Source organism: Amblyomma americanum, chromosome 2, assembly GCF_052857255.1.
Source record: "Amblyomma americanum isolate KBUSLIRL-KWMA chromosome 2, ASM5285725v1, whole genome shotgun sequence".
Classification (NCBI taxonomy): Eukaryota; Metazoa; Arthropoda; class Arachnida; order Ixodida; family Ixodidae; genus Amblyomma; species Amblyomma americanum.
The window spans coordinates 16,567,914-16,588,555 of NC_135498.1; the positions used below are offsets into that span (position 1 = coordinate 16,567,914).

At 47.4% G+C, this 20,642-nt stretch overlaps 1 long non-coding RNA gene across 3 annotated transcripts; it reads left to right on the forward strand.

The window, feature by feature from the left end:
* The first annotated feature begins 47 nt into the window (after window positions 1-47).
* Window positions 48-16,281, forward strand: LOC144120681 (uncharacterized). Of its 3 annotated transcripts, none has more exons than XR_013312468.1 (4): window positions 48-199; window positions 14,872-15,108; window positions 15,174-15,263; window positions 16,175-16,281. It is a non-coding gene; the product is annotated as an uncharacterized LOC144120681 (long non-coding RNA). The 3 variants fall into 3 exon arrangements; XR_013312466.1 differs by lacking the exon at window positions 16,175-16,281 and adding an exon at window positions 15,327-15,481; XR_013312469.1 differs by lacking the exon at window positions 48-199 and adding an exon at window positions 1,144-1,159.
* The last annotated feature ends 4,361 nt before the right edge of the window (window positions 16,282-20,642 follow it).

Below are 20,642 nucleotides of genomic sequence, written 5' to 3' on the forward strand. Positions count from 1 at the left end.
CTGATGCAGCTAGTTACGCTTGTGCTTAGTTGTTGCAAAATGCGGAATTGCACGCGAGGGGCGCTGCGATAGCAATTTACGCTATGCGCTGCATGACCAATGCCGTAGAGATTGTGAAACACGCGACGGCGCAAGGGGAAATTCTTCATGCTCTGGTTTAAAGCTTAGGCCATGCTATTGTCCACATTAGGGTGATTGGGTAAGTTATTGCACGACAGTGCCCGAAACCTTTGGTTCTCATCAACAGTCGCTCGAACCGATTTGCACACCTTTCATGAGGGCTGGTCGGTTGAGTAATGGTTAAAGAATTAGAATATGCTTAGTAATCTTCGGAAACAAGGCTCTGTGCTTTCAAAACTCGGTTTACGCCTTCTGTTTTTGCCGCTGTGAAGCTTTAATTTACACATGTTCCAAAATGTACGGTCGCAATTATCTTTTTTTTAATACTATGTTCTATTACCACTTGCACAGGGTGCAATGTCATCAAAAAGATTGGCCACTTCGAGAACATTCAGCATGGATGGCAAAAAGCAGGCAAGAGCGTCCCTTTTGAAACGGGGAAGCTATAAAGTCCAGTGACTTTAGGGGAAGCAAACGGTGCCGCCTTTAAACTGAGACGACAGCTTTACGCGGCAGTTGCGGTGGTTTGCGGCACTATGTAATTTCTAGTCCATCTATTCATATTGGCGCGAAAGTCTGCTACGCTTAATTGTTTTTATTTTTTTACCAATAAGCTTCTTGTGAACTCCTCGCATTTTGAAGCATGGAACTTTTGCAACTGATTATGTTGAAGGGTTCCATTTACGCTTGTTTCATTTTTAAAAGAGACAAACTATGCCAAGTGATTGGCATCGTCCCTTCAAGCTCTGGTTCCTACTACAAACACTTTATTTTTCGAATTGCGTAATCTTGTATGTCAATTATAAGCGCTATATATTACTGCCACCACTGTGAGACCGCTACAGTGTCGGCGAACTGTTAAGATCAAAGATCTCTCGTTGAAACCTTACTGTCATTAACATTGGGTGTGGCGCTCGCGCGAACTAGTGGCGCTGTGGTCGAGCTTTGCTTCACTCGGCGCGCGTCGTCTGCTCTCCGCTCGCCATGAAGCAACGTTGATAGATTAACGTTGCCATGGAGGAAGGAAAATTTACCCATGGTGTGCGCCGTTCTACGTCAATGGTCAGCACGCTCTGTCAGCGATTGGTATTTTTAGTTCTTGACTTTCGCACTGCTTGGGGGTGATGCTGTTCTCTGCTCCTAAGGCAACGTCTTCACTCTGCATTGTTGCGTGATGTACTGCGATTATTTTACTCGAAAAATCCTTCCGCGGCATGCACACATTTCGTGGACGCCAAAGGCTGCCTGTGCTGTCCTGTTCTGAAGCCAACTGCGCCTACGATGCTAGTGGCAGGCTGGCCACTCTCTTATTAGAAGTTTGGGTTTTGTTACGGCAGATGTCGCCACCATCCAATAATGTCTGGCGTTGAACGCGTGATTAATCTAATCGGGTAATTAGACTAATCGGGTAATTAGGCTATTGAGTCGACGACTAAGGTACGAGGTGATGGAGGTGAACAGGGAAGTGTACGAGGTTAGGCCCCACCCTTTTGCACAGGATGGCATCCACTACGGTGGTGCCACTGGCAAGAAGGTGGGTAGTAGGATAGGTCGCCAGGCAACAGCTTTTTTGGGGGGACCCAGAGCTCTGAAGGAACCAGTGTAGAGAAGGAAGAATTAAGATCAAACGGACAATGGAACCATAGGGGAAGAAAGAGACGCAAGCGCCAGGGCCAAGTTAATTCAGATATAGGTTTCATTAACATGCAAGGTGGCAGGATTAGACTGAAATGGGAGGAAATAGAAGAACAGTTAAGACAGGAGGAATTAATGGTATATGGTTTAGCGGAAACACATCTTAGAGACATGGAACAACCACCCTGTAACACAGACTACGCATGGGAATATTGCAATAGAACAGAGGGCAGCAGAAAGGGAGGTGGAATTGGGGCATTCATTCATAAAAGTATGAATTTTCAAAGGGTTAGACTGGGATGCAGGGAACATTTATGGCTAAAAGGAACAGTGGCAGGCAAGCTAACACTCCTTGGCTTTGTATACCTGTGTACAGGGGTCAATGCCAAAGAGGAAAACAGGAAAATGTTAGAATGTATTGCAAGCGACATTGATGAGCTAGGAGGACAGGGCGAGATAATTATATTAGGTGACATGAATGCACACATAGAAGACCTGGATGGGTACACGGATTCGACAGGAAGCATGCTGCAGGACATGTGTGACAGGCATGATTTAGTTGTATGCAACAGCACCGAGAAGTGTGAAGGGCTCATAACATGGGAGGCGGGGAGTCTGCACTCGACGATAGATTATGCACTAATGTCACAGAGGATGTATAACAGATTAGGGGTAATGAGCATAGATGAAGATGGCTCCAGAAGTCTAGGTAGTGACCACAAGCGTATCAAGTTGAGCTTCAGAAGAAAAAGCAATGTAGGACTGAAGCAAGATGAACAATCAGGGGGAAATTTTTACTCAGAAAAGCAATTGGAAGTAGCAGCCAAAAGAATCGAGAAAGTAATTTTTGAGGATAGTGAAACAGAATGGACTTATACCAAATTAACTCGATTACTGGAGCTAGAGCTAGCTAAGGTGCGAGTAAAGCTAAAAGGGAAAAGATGCAAACCCAAGAGTTGGTGGGATGAGGAGGTCAAGAGGGCAATAGAAAAGCGCAAGGAAGCATCCAGAGAACACAGATATTCCAAGAAGAGGGGGGAACCAAAACCTGAAGTAGACAGAAAATGGGATACCTTCATAAAGTGTAGAAGGGACGCATCCTATTTGATTAATGAGAAAATTAGAAGAAAGGGTGCCCAATGGATGTCAAAAGTAAATAAAAAGGATAGAAAAGCAGCCCAAAAATTCTGGAAACATCTAAATGCAATGAGTAATAAAACTAGGCTAGAACAAAGGTTTATTGTTACAGATGAGGGTATTCGACTAGAAGGGGATGAAGCAATAAAACACATAGGAACAAGGATGACGGAAAAATTTTCAGCAAAGCACGTGGTACATAATTTATCGAAGGAGGATAGACTGGTTACAGCAATAGCTTCACTTGAGCAAGGAGAGTGGGAAAGGGCAGAGAAGAAGGTTCCTAGTGGCACATCAGCAGGACCAGATGGTATCCCGATTATGTTGATAAAGAAGTTAGGACCAAAATCCAAGCAAACATTAATACAGGTAGTGAACAAAATGATAGTGGATGAGAAAGTCCCCGATGAATGGCGATTAAGTAGAATGAACATGATATATAAGGGAAAGGGGGACAAAGCAGACGTAAGTAACTATCGCCCCATAACAGTGACATCTGTGGTTTACAGGGTGGTGATGCAAATTATAAAGGATAGACTGCAGGCTTGGGTGGAGAACGAGGGGGTGTTAGGGGAACTACAGAATGGGTTCCGGAAACAAAGGAGGTTGGAGGACAATCTATTTTCATTGACACAGCGTATAGAAATCGCGGAAAAGGAACATAGGCCCTTATTGCTAGCATTTCTGGATATTAGGGGAGCCTATGACAACGTTACTCAGGAGCATTTGTGGGACATATTGGGCACATTGGATGTGGAAAATGGAGTAATTAATCTTTTAAAAGATATATATAGAGGTAACAGAGTGCTCATAAAATGGGAAAAAAATGTATCAGGGCCTGTAGAGATACAGCGGGGGCTTAGACAAGGATGTCCTCTGTCCCCTTTGTTGTTCATGTTGTACCTGCAAGGTTTGGAAGCCAAGCTAGAGGGGAGTGGACTAGGCTTCAACCTATCTTTTTTCAAGCAAGTGGAATTGATTAAACAGACATTACCGGGACTAATATACGCGGACGATATAGTGATAATGGCTGACAACAAGGAAGACCTGCAGAAGTTGTTAGACATATGCAGTACAGAGGGAGATAGATTAGGCTTCAAGTATAGTAAGGAAAAATCTGCAGTCATGATATTTAATGAAGAGGGCAGCGAGCATAGAATACAGGAGTTCGTGCTAAAAGTAGTGAATGAGTACAAGTATCTTGGGGTGTGGATAAATAACAGTGTTGAGTATCTGACAGAGCATGAAAAATATGTAATGAATAAAGCTAGTAGGAATGCAGCTGTCATGAAAAATAGGGCACTGTGGAATTACAATAGGTATGAGGTGGTAAGAGGGATCTGGAAAGGGGTGATGGTCCCTAGCCTGACCTTCGGGAATGCGGTCCTGTGTATGAGGCCAGATGTTCAAGCAAGGCTGGAAATTAGGCAACGGGGAGTAGGGAGGTTAGCTTTGGGAGCACATGGCAATACACCAAATCAGGGGGTACAGGGGGATATGGGATGGGCGTCTTTCGAGAGCAGAGGGGCTAGCAGTAAGATAGCATTTGAGGAACGATTGAGAAGTATGGAGGAAAAGCGGTGGGCTAGGAAAGTTTTCAGATACCTGTATATAAAGAATGTTGACACGAAATGGAGAAAGCGAACTAGAAAATTGACAAGCAAATATCTGGACAGCAGTAAGGGGGCAAATCAGCATTTATCGGTTAAGAAAAAGGTTAAAGGAACAGAGAGAGCTTTGTGGAAAACAGGGATGCTGACAAAATCGGCACTGGAAACATACCGGACCTTTAAACAGGAAATTGTCAAAGAAAATATCTATGATAATTGTAGGGGAAGTTCTTTGTTGTTTGAGGCCAGGACTGGAGTTTTGCGGACTAAGACGTATAGAGTCAGGTACCAGGAGATAGACACTTTGTGCATTGCGTGCGGAGAGGAGGAGGAAACGGCTGAACACTTGATACTTTTCTGTAAAGGGCTTCACCCTACAGTGGAAGGCAGCGGGGCTGACTTACCCAAGGCATTGGGGTTTAGGGATAGTGAAGGGAAAGTGGATTTTAAAGTAACCAAGCGAAGGTTATCTGATTGGTGGCTAAAAGCAAGACAGGAGTAAAATTTCACAAGACATGGCTAGGTGGCTTGAGCCACCGCCCGATGTAAAGGGTTCAGCCGTATCCATCCATCCATCCATCCATCCATCCATCGTGATCAATTCAAAAAGCGGAAAATTCCCCTCAGAAGAGGCCCTCCGGCCAATGGCGTCGGCTGATTTTCATGACATAGTGGTTAATGCGATAAAACCATGGTTATTACACACACATCTGGGGGAATCAGCCCAGGGGGAGAATCGATCAACGCCGTTTGCCATTGAGGGGCATTTTCCGCTTCGTTCTTGAGTTGTGTGCGGCTAAAGTTAGTGTTTTTTGTTTAAAGTACTGCTCCGCCGTCTTTTCTTTCCTACTCCTTCTTTTCCTTCGTTTATTTTTCTGCACGTGACCTGAGCACGTACACTCCCAACAGGTATGGCTAGAACATCATATTGTCACCAAATTTTTGTTGCAGTTTTTGGGAAGCTTTCTACGGTTAACCCAATTATCGCCTTCAGTACGAATTAATATCAATGGGAGGAAAATTTTCAGATATTTGTAAGGAAAACGTCTAGATAGCCCACAATTTCTGTCGGGTCCGTAAGTGTCCACATCGATCGTCTCTTCTTCAGTGCCTTCAAGGTTTCAATTCTTCTTGAGTCTCATTTCTATCGGACAAAGTCATTATAAAACATTTCTGCTTAACTGATGATACATTTTAAAGCGTTGATGCATGCAAAATAAACAGATGAGACATATGCATCTCTCCACTGAGAGAGTGCGTTTTCATGTATTTGGTTATGGTTTATGGGGTTTAACATCCCAAAGAGACTCAGGCTATGAGGGACACCTTAGTGAAGGTCTCCGGAAATTTAGGCCACCTTGAGTTTTTTAAAGTGCACTGACGTCGCACAGTTCACGGGCCTCTACAATTTCGCCTCCATCGAAATTCGACCGGTTCGATCATGGCCGCGGCCCGTACGGGATCCCGGGCGCGTTTTTGTTTTCATCGCAGTTGCTTTTCATTCTTCAGAGGCACTACGTAATGGTGGTAGAAGGACGTCACGACCCTTTAGACCAATGAGGTATTCTCTAGTGACGTCATAATTGCACTGAGTAATCATTGTGAAGTGTTTTAATTACGATGTTATGTGGTTGTGACGTCACGATCCTCTCGATCAATCCAGATTTTCTCTACACGCCAACTATGGTGGCTTCTCCGCTGAACGGGACCCTTAACGCTGTCGCGTTAAAAGCTACCTTCATAAAATAGAACACGGCTTCGCAATTAAAACACGGCCGCATCGCCAGGCTCTTTCGGACTGGCGGTTTGAGCTCTTTTATTCTTTTGTTGTTTTCCTTCTAGCCTTTAACGAAGAATGTTCAACTTCACACATGTGTTAAACGTAGCCCTAGGGAAATAACTGTTCGTTTTTTTTTTTCAAGCGTAAGAAGGTGCATAGGGAAAAGGCAGAGGCAACCGGTACCGTATGCAGTCAAGGGCCCAGAGACCGATTCGCATAAAAGCATTGTCTTAAAAAAAAAGATTTTGCTAGGCTGCTTAAGTGATGGCTTCAACGGCACCACGGCATCATTCCAATGCTAAAGTTAAACGAAACAGCTGCGCCGACGGCGGTGATCAAGAAATTTGAGAAATCCGGGTGGCGGGATTCGTTTACACCCTTTCAAATACAGTGCGCTATATCAAATACACTGAAAATTCCAGAAACCGGAGAGAAATTTATCAACTTAGCAAATCATATATACCAGCGTTATTAAAATTGGCGGTTTCAGGGGTATATACAAGTATCAACGAAGTAGTATGAAGTATCTAATTTTGGCTCGGTATCTTGTATCAGTATCTGAAATACAATTTTTGAGGGTATTGGTATCGCCCGCCGCGTTGGCGCAGTGGTTAGGCGCTTGACTACTGATCCGGAGTTCCCGGGTTCGAACCCGACCGCGGCGGCTGCGTTTTTATGGAGGAAAAATGCTAAGGCGCCCGTGTGCTGTGCGATGCCAGTGCACGTTAAAGATCCCCAGGTGGTCGAAATTATTCCGGAGCCCTCCACTACGGCACCTCTTCTTCCTTTCTTCTTTCACTCCCTCCTTTATCCCTTCCCTTACGGCGAGGTTCAGGTGTCCAACGATGTATGAGACAGATACTGTGCCATTTCCTTTCCCCCAAAACCAATTATTATTATTATCGGTATCGAGAATACTTCATTAATTATCGTTCCCAGCCTTGACTGAAGCACAGTGCTAGGAATCGCATCAAGTGTTCATATCATGGTCGATAAGTACGCTGTCATGGAGGTCCTTTATGCCTTCCTAGCCGTGCGCCATTCCACCTGCAGGCCGGCAGACCACGGCCAGACTGAGAGCGGCGGGCGCGCGCTTCTCTCCATTTGAGAGGGCCAGCGTGAAAGTTGGGACGAGGGTAACACATAACCCATTCCCGCCGTTCACGCTGTCAAATGGAATCACACCAACTAGCCCGGATTATTATTATTATTATTATTCGCCCGGAAGTATGTCACTTTGCTCATCTCCAGTCCGGCCGTGTGCAGACCGGCGATCGCCGCCTGCGTCGCGTGACCGGCACGCTGTGTGCCGCCAGCGCCACTGCGGCGGGTGGCAGCAGCCAATGCGAGCGCGGAGAATTGCAGCGTCATGATGACGTAGGGCGCTCTTCTCGGGGCCGGCCTACCGGCCTGCCAACATACCGCGTGTTCCATATTTATCTATCGGGGTTGTGAAAAATTCTCCTGCGCAAACTACAGGCCTATTGGCTCAATTACCGACTGCAAGGTATCTTATAATAGACTTTTTTTTTATATAAGCAATTTAACATTGAAACTTGCCTGGACTCTCCGGTATCGGCGAATAGCCGCAGTCGTCTGCGAGCAGAATTTCGTCGAGGCCAGCAGAGCAGCAGATTTTACAGGCTGCGCCATCTGGGGTACTGCGAGACTGCAAATTAAAAATTGGAAGGTCATTCTCTACTTTCCTTGGGGATCCTCATACCCCTCCTGGCGCAATGGTGCAGCGCTTAAGCGATGCGCCAGTGCTCTGCAATGGCAGGTGCTCCCAGCGGTGGGCCTTGTGAAGCCCAGGTTCTTCTTCGCGATTGACGAATCATTGATTTAACTGCCACCTGGTAGGGTGGGCAGTTTGCTCACAATCCAGTGGGCAGGTTGTGATGACGCCGCAGGGTCACGTGACCTAGGTGGCCCACCTGCCTCCCAGGTTGCTCTCTGGGCACCACCTGCCAGAGTCATGCCCGTTATTTTTCATTCACAACGCCGACAACGCCGGCGCCGGACTGTCTGGGTAGCGGGGCGTTTAAAGGGACACTGAAGAGAACGCTATCAATTTTTTTTTGTTAGTAAAATCCGATAGTTCGACATTTTGTGGTTTTGTTGCCATTTGTCCGGCAGCGAAATGTGCATTTATTGCTAAGAGATTTGGATTCCAAGTTGAAAAACTTTTTCCCGCCGATACGATTCAAACTCGGGACTCTCTGATGACGAAATAGGACAAGAGTGTCGCAAAGCGCTGGAAAAGGAAACGAGGACTCCGTGATTGGTGGCCGCGAGCGCTGCGCTCCCGCCCAGCAGCAGCCGATACGAATACTACTGCCGGCCAGACCGTTGAAGGCCTCTATCAATCGTCGTCGCTTCGTTTTACGTTTGCACCAACGCTACGATGGATTCCGTTCCCGACAGCGACAACGAGGTTCTCGCAAAGCACTGTGGCCTGCATTTAGCGACCTCAAACCCACCGCGTGCGATGCTTTTGAGGGCTGAGGCTGCGGGCCTGACAAGAAAGTCTTAGCGCTGAGGAGTCGGCAGCGTCGCTGTCACAGCCGAGCCACCGTCACGGCTGATGTGCAGCGAATGGTACGTGCGGGCATTTTTAAATTCTGTCCTCGTAACGCTGGCTATGCAGCCCAGCGTCTTGGAACGTTGACGATGCGAACACGCCGAGCGGTGCGTTTGCTAACACGGAGGAGCGTTGAACATTGGCTGTACACAGCTCTTTTTCCTTGTCGCGGTTGCGTGCCGTTGCACGAACTTCTTCTGAGGAGGCACTTGGGGGTTCTCTGCAGCTCCGCCCTTGTAAATCGAGGCGCATAACGCAACCATGCAGGCACGCAGAACGCACAGCCGCGAAGCACGCCAAAACATACCGGAACTCAGCTGGCCGCTTGTTGCTCCGCCAGTTGCAGGTTTTCTTTGACTTCCAACATTCAGGTGGTCTTTTTTCCGTCTTCCTCGAGTGATAAAAGTGCACTAGTTGGTTTGGTTTGGTTTGGTTTAAGGTGGTTTAACATCCCAATGCGACTCAGGCTATGAGAGACGCCGTAGTGAAGGGCTCCGGAAATTTCGACCACCTGGGGTTCTTTAACGTGCACTGACATCGCACAGTACACGGGCCTCTAGCATTTCGCCTCCATCGAAATTCGACCGCCGCGGCCGGGATCGAGCCCGCGTCTTTCGGGCCAGCAGCCGAACGTCATAACCACTCAGCCACCGCGGCGGCAAAAGTGCACGAGTGGTTTCGAAACAAAACATATATACTTCAATATCGATCAAACACGTAACCTTCAGGCACCTTTGCCAGCTTCAGAGATCTGCGGTGTCTTTCCTCCTATTTCATCATCACGCTTGTACTTGAGATTGGCCGGTGGCGGCGATACCTGTATTTTAGTTCTTGCTCTTTCCTACCTTACAAGAGCTTTGTTTCCAGAAAGAGTGGCGCTTTTGTGTTTAGGAGCTGGTATCTATCGATACAAGCCAACTTCAATTTCTCTTCAGTGTCCCTTTAATGCTATCGCGTTAAAGGGATTAGGACCTCTCACTTCATCATCATCAGCCTTATTACGTTCACTGCAGGATAAATGTCTCTCCCATATCTCTCCAATTAACCCTGTCTTGTTAACCATGCACCATGGAAAGGAAGCTGGATCGAGGGACCCTAAATCGGCTATTCCGCTCGCCTCGACGAAAATTCTGCGCGCAGACGACAGAACTTTTTCGCCGGTTCCGGATTATCCAGTTAAGTTACGATGTTAAACTGTTTATCAAAAACTCAGATCACCGTACGCTAACTTGTGGTCGGTAGCTGAGCCCAACTAGCGCAGTAGTTTACGCAGGAAAATTTTTACAATCTGGACAAATAAATACAGAACACCCTGTAAGGGCCTGGTCTACCATATTGGATGCCGGCGTCAGAAGAAAAAAAAATGCGCTAGTATTGTTTGTTCGCGTTCATGACAAGCACTGGGATAGATGAATGTCAAAAATGAAGGTCGTTGGCCATATCGAGTTGCTGGCCGAAGTGATCACTACTACTATACAGGCAGGTTCTTCTCATAGCCGCTTTGCTGCTGCTGCCGCTGATCGCGGAAATCAAGCATATCTAAATAATTTTATTACGAGACAGTGTTAGCAGTAAAGCGCTGACGAGAGTTCATTACATCTCTGGCCAGTTCCGTAGCGCTGTCCACTGCGGCATCGATGCGAAATCGGCTAGGCTTAGAGATGACCAGGGCAGCCAGGGAGTAGCGCCGTTGCCGAAAGCTCGACTCCTGCGCAGACATTTTATCGTTGCCCCAGTGTAGCATGCAGTCTTTCTAATAGCGCGGCTATGGAAGCGCGACTGTTTTTTTTTCTTTTCTGGTGCTTACGTCAGCTACACCGAGCCAAGGCGCTTGAGTCGAGCGGAGGGGCGCATTGGTGCTTACGCGTGTCCATCCTTGCTGTGGGGCGGCAGTTCGCAAGCGGCGACCTGTGCGGTGTGCCGGCCAAGTTTCGGCACATGTGTTTCCTGCTGTGTTGCCGTTGCTATCGTTGCCTTGCTTTACGGTCGCAGTTACCTTATTTTCCGCACGACGGTTGCCTCCTGACAGTGGCAGAAAGGCGAAAGCAGACGGCGCGTAAGTTTTAGCACCGTTGTACAGTAAATACGCTAACGACACGGTAAATGGTCGTCCTGCTGTCTGGATTAAAGCTGTTCTAGGAGTGCTCATCAAGGGACTTGAACCCGGATGTGCTAAAAATTTCTGAGGGCACTTAAGGCTGCTTACGTGCAGGAATGTGAAAGCATGAAACTTTCCAGAACGCGGATTTTTTCCACGAGGCAGTACGCGATGTGTATTTATAATTTCTCTGTGGTGATTTTTAATTTTGATTTGTTTTAATTTCTGTTTTATTCTTGTTATTTTTCATTTTCGTGTTATTTTTTTATTTTATTTCGTTTTTGATGTTCTTGCTTTTATTGTTTTATTTTCTATTTATTTTAGTCTTGACGACGTCATTTGATTGACAGGTGAGGCGGACACTCCCGCCGGACCCATGAGGCAAGGGAGGCTTGGCTAAAAATCTGCCCCCAACCATTTTAGGACGAGAGATGGCGCTACCAGTACAGCTTTTGCGAAAACTTTCCTTTGTCCGGTTTGCAGGTTTATTCAGACCAGGGGCCAGATTACGCAACTGTGACAAATTCCGTCAAAAGTTATTGACAGTGACGTAAAAATGACGACACCATGAGACGTGACCACGTGACGCAACGAGGAATCAGCCAATTACAGCAGGGCGGCGCCCCGAGAGCATTAGAGGGGCCGTCTGCTAAACTTCTTGTAAAAAGAAATAAGAAATAAGTAACGATGAAAATAACCAATATTTTACTTTGCCAAACGTTGTGTTTACAGTTCGAAAATATTAAGAAAAACAAAAAGCGTTCGAAGTTGTGCTATTAAATTGGCTGGTGGGTAACTTTCGGTGCCGCGCGGGTGTGCTTACGGCAGTAAAAAGGCCGCTTTGCACGAAAGCGACGAAAGCAGCTGTTTCACGCCGTGTTATTGTTTTTTGCGCGGTGTCTGGAATCTAGCTATACTGTGCGGTTGACCTAAGTGTGCAGAAAAATTTCAACGAATGCAGTGAAGGCTACGTGACTACCGAGCGAACTTGCAAGAAGCGCTTGGTACGAAATCGACGAAGACAACTTGTTGAAGTCTGTGTCAAACTGGCGGACTCGAAACTGTCACAAAAAAACTGTCAATTAGCGGCTGCATAATTAGGTGTGCAACGTCACCACTTCTGCCACATCCGTGACGTAACCTGCAGCCACCCATGACGCAAAAAAGCAAAATGGCCGCCGGCCACAACCGACCAATAGGAGCGAGGCTTATTGTCACCTTTTTGACAAGTTTTTGACAATTTTTCTAATTGACAGTTGCTAATTGAGAGTTGCGTAATCTGACCCCGGGGGCCTGATTACGCAACTCTCCGTAGTGCCGTAGTGCGATTTTTGGTCAGTGCTTTCACATGCAACACCGACACAACGAATTCGGTCGAAGGAACAGGCAAGGTTGCTTGATATTTACATAGGCAACCCATTGTTAAACGCGACAGAAACGTCACACGGAATGTGTTCATGATTTTATGACCAGCGTATTTTTAGATGCAAGGCATTATTCCGCATGTTTTCACTACAACAGTTTTGCTTCCACCGCGGTAACAGCTCCCACGTGGCCGCACGTCGCACGCCATCTCGGCGCTCCCCAATGGTCAGTCGGAGAGCGAACACACCGACACTGCGACTGAATACCAACCGGACAGAACCACTACCCCCTGAACAGCTAGGGGGTTATGACGAAACTCGATCGCAAGCCGTCTGCGACTAGACCGACAGAATTCGCAGTGTCGCAGGCGAAAATCGCATGCATGTGAAACGGGCCTGAGGCGGCTGCGCTAGCGCCAGCAACGGCGAAGGAGGGCGCACGAAGACGCGTTTGACTAAAGTCACTGGAACGGGAACTTTACGTTTGACTTGCCGGACGAACTATTTCGACGCCTTTTTCGACTGAAGAAGCGGACTGTGGAGTGGCTATGCGACGAAGCCGCCGATGAACTGGAAGGAAATTTTCTTGCGAGCGCGCCGTCTGTGCGGCGGCAGGTGCTATGTGCACTGCGGTTCTTTGCTACCGGCGGCTTTCAAGCTGCCGTTGGTAATGAGGCGTACGTCTTCATCGCACAACCGGCGATGAGCAAATGCGTACAGCGGGTGTTGGAGGCAATTTGTAAAGTTAGTGCGCAGAAGGGGTGGGTGCCGTCGTCACCTCTGTGACACACAGCTACATAAAATAAAACACGCTTATGCTGGCAAAACACTTTATTTTTCCCAGCAAACCGCACTTCGTGGTCGTCTTCTGTTTCCCAAGGGAAAAGAAACAGACAACCACACATCACACACTGCAACACCTCACTTTTTGGCATTTTTGTCATCGATCGAACGAGCCGAACAGCACAGACTTCAACAAGTTGTCTTTGCCGATTTCGTACCAAACGCTTCTTGCAAGTTCGCTCTATAGTCACGTAGCCTTCACCGTATTCGTTGAAATTTTTCTGCGCACTTAGGTCAACCGCACGGCAGCTAGATTCCAGACGCCGCGCAAAAAAACAATAACACGGCGCGGAACAGCTGCTTTCGCCGCTTTCGTGCCCTTTTTACTGCCGTCAGCACACCCCCGCGGCACCTAAAGTTATACCCCTGTCACACTAGCAAATTTAATGTCATTCGCACCTAATGTGATTAATCTGCTGCTACACGGGAACATTTAATGTCATTAGGTTCGAATGACATTCGCTATCGAATGAGTTCACGAAACCGAATGTGTACTCTGGACACCATACGCGCAGCAGAAACAAGCGACGCGAAAAAATAGTGTGCGTACTGTCAAAGTTAGAAATTCTATTTATTTAGCTCTGCTAAAAAAAGTTAATTTTGGTGCGAACTTCTTCACACTTGTAGCTGTCGTGGATAGCTATTACTCTCGGTCCCAGCAGCAGCCAACCGTGAAGCAGGGCTAGTTCACTGTAGCAGGGCTTTTCCCGCGACCGCCGATCCTTTTGGGTTGCGTGTTTCTTGCTGGTTGGCGTTACATGTTCGTTTAGCTCGGAAGTACTTAAACATGTCACTGAGCACTTCACCTTTCATAAGTAATTTCCACGCTTCACGCGCCGCCGTGTCAGCCATTTTGTTTGTTTACATTTTTCGGATTTGTGGTTGACTTTGTACTTGGCTTGGCTTTTGATGGCTGAAGTTCCGCAGAATGACCAGAAATAAAATTTTAAGCTTATAGTATTGCACAGAAATGTTCTCACCCGCTTTTAAAACACTACACAACAATTTGTAACATATTTAATGCGCATTGACATGTTTGAATTGTACTATTTTTTTTTCACTGATCGTCATTGCCATCATTTTCGTATGACATTATATTTTACCGTGCAGCACCGAAAGAGACCGAATGACATTCGAGGCATCGAATGACATTCGATTGGAATGACATTAAATTTGCTAGTGTTACAGGGGTATTACCCACCAGTCAATTTAATAACACAACTTCGAACGATTTTTGTTTTGCTTAATACTTTCGAACTTTCAGCACAATGTTTTGGCAAAATAAAATATTAGTTATTTTCATCGTTGCTTATTTCTTATTTCTTTTTTTTAAAAAATTCAGCAGACGGCCTCTCGAATGCTCTCGAGGCACCGCCCTGCTGTAATTGGCTGATTCCTCGTAGCGTCCGTGGTGACGTCTCATCGTTTCGTCATTTTGACGTCACTGTCAAAACTTTTGACAGAATTTGTCACAGTTGCGTAATCTGACCCCAGATCAAGCAAGTACCCCTACTACATGTAGTATGAAATAAAACTAAGCACTAAATGCCACTCCGTGCAAAATTTCAGCGTGAACAAGCCAGTGGTTTAGCCGTGAGAGGCGTAGGTGTCGATCTGACGACGCGACGACAGAAGTGTGCCTCGATGGGCCAGCGTCAGCGGCAACAAGGTACGCAACAGCTGCATTCTGTATTCACCTGCAGGTGGCGTCGCAACACAGTGAAGACATCGGTGCGCTCGCTTTATCATCCAAGTAAGCAAACATGGCGGAGCTGCTGTGGGCTAGTTATTTGAAAGACGAAGAAAAGCTTCTCCTGGAGGCATTACAGAAACTCAAAGACTTAGCCAGCAAGCTGAAGGTCGAAGAGTTGAATCTACGAAATGCGCTTCGGGAAAAGGAACTGGAAGTTGCAAGTGCGGAACAAGCAGACGATTCAACGGTAAGGCTGCAGTCAGCGTCTCTCTGTGTGTGTACTTGTATTCAACTTGCTTTTCTTTCATGCAGCTGGATACTTCTGCGGTGGCTGAGACGCATGCTAGGCCGGGCACGAAGGGGCAAAGAAAGCGGCGTCGAGGAGCGAGGAGCCGTTAAACGGTAAGGTAACCGCGTTTTAGTCGCGAATCAAACCAACAGTGGGTTTTGCTCCTGCTATTGTAGCGAGGTCGCAAGCCGCACGTACTGCAAGCAACACCGCAGGCGGGAAGAACCGGGGAATTATGAGTGACGGAGATGGAATAGTTCGGAGCCATTTAACGCACCTCACTTGAAATTTGTTGCGTGTGTAATAAAACAATTTCATTCATGCTTACTGCACGCATTCGTTTGTCTCTCAGTCGAACGCAGCTGGCTGGAGTAGTCGCGTTCGGTGGACGAACGCGGCCGCGATGTTCGCCGTGCCGCGTCAACTGCTGTGCCACCGAACGCGGCCGCGATGTCCGTCGTGTCGCATCAACTGCCGTGGACAATCGTGAGGGTGCAGTTTTGAAGCTACGAACGAAAGCCGTCGGCGTCCGCTAGTGAGCTATTTTCATGTGCTCGCGGGCCAACGCCACTAGACGGCATGCCTACGCCTCGCGCTTGATTGTTCCAAAAACATATTGAAAGTTGAGAAAGTATGAGCGTATAATACAAAACCAGTGCTAAGGAAGTGGCGGACTCTAGGGAAATGAAAATCGCTGTATTACGTTTGCAGGACGCGAGCGGCGAAACCGTTGCGGCGTGCGTTTCCTCTTTGCGTGTACCTCATTGTGCATATGCAATTCTTAGCCGTTCCACAAAAGAGAACGAAAGAGAAATAAAAGTGTGCCTTTAGTATCTTTCCACTTTTTAAACTTTTTTACCGGTCGCGAAGCTTCGTGCGCTACCTGTGGTGAGCATGTCGCTAGCGTTCGCAAAGGTAGGGTCGTCTAGTGGACTGCAGACGGCAGCGAACGTGGCCTGCCGCCATCGGCATGCTGTGACCTGAAAAGCTGGTGTCGTGACTGACTGGAGCGTGGTTTTTGCAGGTCCTTCTGCGCCCTGCAAATGGGATGCTGCGTGTGATTGCAGCGAGATTCCGAAGCTCTACACGCTGCACAAGAGAACGGATTAATAAAAAAATATGCGGCGACTACACATCGTTCCTCTTTTATTCCCACCTTCCTCCTTTCACTTACGGCACGGTTCGGGTGTGCACTGAGACGTGAGACAGCGGGTGTGCACTGAGATGAGAGACCGTTGCTGCGCCGCTCTCAGCATGGGCGCTGCCTTGTTTGGTCACGTGACCATTCCGCCATCGCCATGGAGGAGGCCATTGCCGGTTTCTACGGCTGCCGGCGCGCTGGCGGACGACCCAAAATCTGGTAGGGTTTTAACGTTGTTGAAACGAGCAGACGTTGAGCCTGGCGACTCATGCTTTTGCTTTGCTGGGTCGTCGGTACGTCTGACAACGATATTAGGCAGGTTAAGCTCTGATCTACGTCAAGCTGATCTTGTCTATTCGCGTCGCAGATGGAAGACGACGATGTGCAGTGCACAGCGCGAGAGTGCGTTGCAGTTTAACGTGAGGCGAGACCGGTTGCGGCGGCAGCTGTATAGTGCTCTAGCGCAGCTGCCTGCGAAGCGATTTGTTCGCGCGGCCGCGGGTTCGACTCCCAGTCGTGGATATTTGCGATTTATTTTGATTTATGTGTGCACGTACGTACTATCGGCGCCAAATCAAATGCGAACAGCGGAACGCATGGCGAACGGTCCAGCTTAGGCCGTCTGCCTGTCGCTAGCATCGATAGGCGCCCGCATCCGGTTATCGACACTTTTGCTTCTGTTTTCTCGAGTTCGTTTTCTAGCTTTGCCACTGGAGCGCAACTGGCGCAGCGCAGTTCCTCTGGCGGCAGCGGCTGTCACCCGCGTATGTAAAGCGATCGCTGATAGATCCCTGACTTGCAGCGCTTCGATTTTTCTGCCATCATCGTGGTGCTAAAGCGCTTGCTCTGCGAAAAAATAAAGGTTTACCAGGGAGATAGGGCCGCTCGCTTCACTCGCTGCCGCCCGCGAAACCACGCTGTGCAAGTTGTGATCGGTGAAAAGCATGAATGTGGCGCTCCAGCGGCAAAGCGAAGAAGCGATATTCAGATAAAACAAAAGAAAACAGTCGCAAACCGGAAGAGCGCGCCTGTAATTGATAACGACAGGCAGACGGCCTAAGCTTGACCGTTTGCCACGCGCTCCGCTGTTCGCATTTCATTTGACGCCGACAGTACGTGCGTTCCAGCTGTACGTAGTACGTATACAGCTATAAGCATGCGAGGAAACACGGGAGCGCGTGGCGGCCGCACTTCGCGGACCGCTGTCGCCGATCGAGATGCGGCGAGAATCGGTGGCAAAGGTGCATGCCGCGTAAGCATGTCTCTGGTGCCGCCCATTCTCGTCGGCGGCAGCTCTGTACTAAACGCGAAGACCACGTGCTGCTTCTAGTTGCACGTAGGCGATCAGATTCTTGGTCGGTGTCGGTGAGCGTATATATGAGTGCGTGCTTTCGCACGAAAAGCTTCGCGTGGATGCGCATAGCATGTGTTGGCGCTGCAAAATGTTTGGTTCAACTGTCGGCTTAAATGGGCGCGTCGACGAGCCGGTCTGCGCGTTCTTGTTCTTATAATCTGTTTGCCGTTTATCGCTCTTTGTGGACCGCATACAAGCGGAGCACTGCCAGAACGCTTGTTTTCTAGGGCTTCGCGTATTTTCGCCGATAGGGGGAATATGTGTTCAAACAATTGTTTAGCATTGTGCACTTAACCGCGCGTGCGATCGCTCGACGGTTGCCGAGATATTCCCGTAGGGGTGGTGGTGTAAATATACAGGCGGCATTAGCCTGTATAGGCTCGTTGCTCAGGCGCTCAGCGGCATTCGGATGTGCTAGGGCGCAAGTAAATGACTGAAAACATCGGAGTTCAGCGACCGCAAATGTAGCCCGTCAAAAGCAGCAACGAGTCGGCGCCACAATCTGCGCCGCCTCGTTCCCAAAGGTACAAAACAACCTCGGGTCATGTTATATGGGCTGATATATACAGGGTGAATTTGAGTCGCGACTTTTGCGCAAAAGTCGCTCGCCATTCCGTCATTTCCAAACATTTGACCTTGGTCGATTTGGACCAAGATCGAAGTCCAACCATAATTGACCGTGCCCGACACGATGGCGACCTCCAAATTTGGACCGGGCCACCCACGGAATTTGACCTTGGCCACCCCTGAAACTTGACCTTGGTCGATTTGGACCAAGATTGAAGTCCAACCATAATTGACCGTGCCCGACACGATGGCGACCTCCAAATTTGGACCGGGCCACCCACGGAATTTGACCTTGGCCACCCCTGAAACTTGACCTTGGTCGATTTGGACCAAGATCGAAGTCCAACCATAATTGACCGTGCCCGACACGATGGCGACCTCCAAATTTGGACCGGGCCACCCACGGAATTTGACCTTGGCCACCCCTGAAACTTGACCTTGGTCGATTTGGACCAAGATCGAAGTCCAACCATAATTGACCGTGCCCGACACGATGGCGACCTCCAAATTTGGACCGGGCCACCCACGGAATTTGACCTTGGCCACCCCTGAAACTTGACCTTGGTCGATTTGGACAAAGATCGAAGTCCAACCATAATTGACCGTGCCCGACACGATGGCGACCTCCAAATTTGGACCGGGCCACCCACGGAATTTGACCTTGGCCACCCCTGAAACTTGACCTTGGTCGATTTGGACCAAGATCGAAGTCCAACCATAATTGACCGTGCCCGACACGATGGCGACCTCCAAATTTTGACCGGGCCACCCACGAAATTTGACCTTGCCTGATTTGGACCAAAAACTATGTTCAGCCAGAATTGACCATGCCCGACGCGATGGCGGCCTCCAAATTTGGGCCAGGCCACCCACGGAATTTGACCTTGGCCACCCCTGAAATTTGACCTTGGCCGATTTGGACCAAAAGCTATGTCCAACTATAATTGAGCGTGCCCAACACGATGACGACCTCCAAATTTGGGCCAGGCCATTGCCGAAATGCTTTCGCTCGACCTTTGGGTATAACTGTGGCTAAACCCTGCCCAACCTTTTTTTAACATTTACAGGTATTTATTTTAAAATATAAGAGATAAATTGGTGTGGTTTCTTGAGCGGGATTGTACAGCAAGACGGATATTATGTGCATCATGTGAATAAATAATTAAACGGTTAATTAACTTGAATTCACTAATATTTTTTTATTATGGGGGAAAGGTATATTGCAAAATTGATGGCCATCATCATCGGAAATGAGCCGTGTGTTTAAATTTTCTTAATCGGGAATGTGGTTTGAAATATCGAACATAAAAAAAATGCATTTGGAGGCTTGATGAGTTGATTTTTTTCGCGTTACTTGATTAAAAAATGGTGCTGCTGCTCGTAGTATTGTTATGGTCCCTAGAAACGGGCCATAGTGTCGTCGCTGAAAGCAGATTAACGAAAGAATACTTTGTGCAGTCAGGGAAACAGGATACGATTACCATATTTTCTGGTCATCTCAAGCAAACACTATCATCTCAAGCAGAATTTGTAAAATTGTATTTCCAGTAAGAGAGCTATGATGTTGCAGAATAAAATTAAATTAAAAATTAGCAATTTAGGTATATCTGACAGGCATATATGTATATGTTCTCTGATACAACTTTAAAGTAACGTGTAAGGGTTATTTTCGCTGATCAGTAAAATATATTATGACTTTTTGTGAACGTCGACCAGTTCCCAAAATAGCAAGGAAAAATGACCATTGCTAACTTTTAACTGATGCTTTTACCAGTTGATATATGTTGAATTTTGGAATGTGCTATTAGATGCTGACTATCAATACATTCAGCAAAGTACACCTAGTTCACTGCCAGTCTGGTTCTCAAAAAAAGAAATTCACTGAGCCATCGATAGGCATCATAAACTTGGAAAAGGCCAAGTTGAAGTAGGCCGAAGATAAAAAGAAAGGCTGTGATGGCTTTTGTCTTTTACTGGCATCTCCTTGCTGCAGATTGAAGTTGATAGCTTTTGGGTTTAAGATGAACCAATAGTCGAGTTAACACTATCCTGAATATGCAAGAGTCACATGCATAAGCATACACACGTAGCATTCTCACTGAGCCACATTATGAAGTCTGTGTGTTGCTTAGCCAAAGAGGCGATAAAAGACAAGCCCAAAGGAAAGACTGTTTGACACAGATAGGCACAATAATGCATGCTTAGCTTTGCAGTGTTTAAGTTAGACCTAGCTTGTGTAGAGTGTGCAAGTTAGCCTAAATACAAGTATTATGTAAATCCGCCCAGATATTTCTTGAAATAGGTTATGAGGAAAGTTCTCGATCAACACATGCATATAGCCTAAATGCAACTATTTTGTAAATCCGCCCAGATATTTCTTGAAATAGGTTATGAGGAAAGTTCTCGATCAACACATGCATATAGCCTAAA